An 831-nucleotide genomic window follows, 5' to 3' on the forward strand; every position below is an offset into this window, starting at 1 on the left:
CATGATGTGGCTTCTGCCAAAACTATGTAGCGGAAATAGATAGAGCGAATGGCAAAAACTGCTACATGTGAGGCCGCTGTTTCTTCACGAAGTTGAAATCAACGTACCCGAACTGAAGGCTTCTACTAATGTTGGTTGTGGGCAAGTGATTCCTTGGGTGCTGTGCAATCCGCGCTGTTGGATCCTTGATACTCGCCATTGGATGCTGAAAGTGCATCGATTGCAAGGGCTTGTGCAAAACGCGCCGTGCGATGGATAAAGTGGAAAATGCGACGCCGGTTAGGCGTGTACTCGAAGCTCACATGGCTCGGCTCATGTTTTGTACTTTTCGAACGTTTGCTCGATCACGGCATTTCTATGCTGGCTTCTCCATCGCACTTATGATCGCGACGCACTTTCGATGAATAACGGTGTACGTGTTTTTCCGGAACACAAGAGTGTTGCCATCGCTCAGAGAAAACCGAACAAAATTATCTTGGCTTAAATACTCTGTTGTTAAGCCTCAAGATTTGCACATAGGTCGTGCTCAGTTTGGTTTTGTTCTAAGTTAAATACTCCTCGTCTGCGGCGAAGACGAACCAAAAGAGCGAACTTTGCAGCAATGGTCTCAATAGCGCACTCTTGCTACTGCGTAGGCTGAGGCGATAAAGCGCTCGTTCCTGTGATAGACACGAGGTAGCGCTACATGCACCATTGCTACCAAATCGTGGTGTTGTGGTTCGTCTTCGATATAGGTGATGGGGATTATGAAATGATTCTACTGAATAAGGTGAGTACTCCACATTAAGGTTGTATCAAACACAACTGACCCCCAATAACACCGCTGTGCGA

The sequence above is a fragment of the Amblyomma americanum genome, chromosome 1, assembly GCF_052857255.1.
Source record: "Amblyomma americanum isolate KBUSLIRL-KWMA chromosome 1, ASM5285725v1, whole genome shotgun sequence".
In the NCBI taxonomy this organism is placed as follows: domain Eukaryota; kingdom Metazoa; phylum Arthropoda; class Arachnida; order Ixodida; family Ixodidae; genus Amblyomma; species Amblyomma americanum.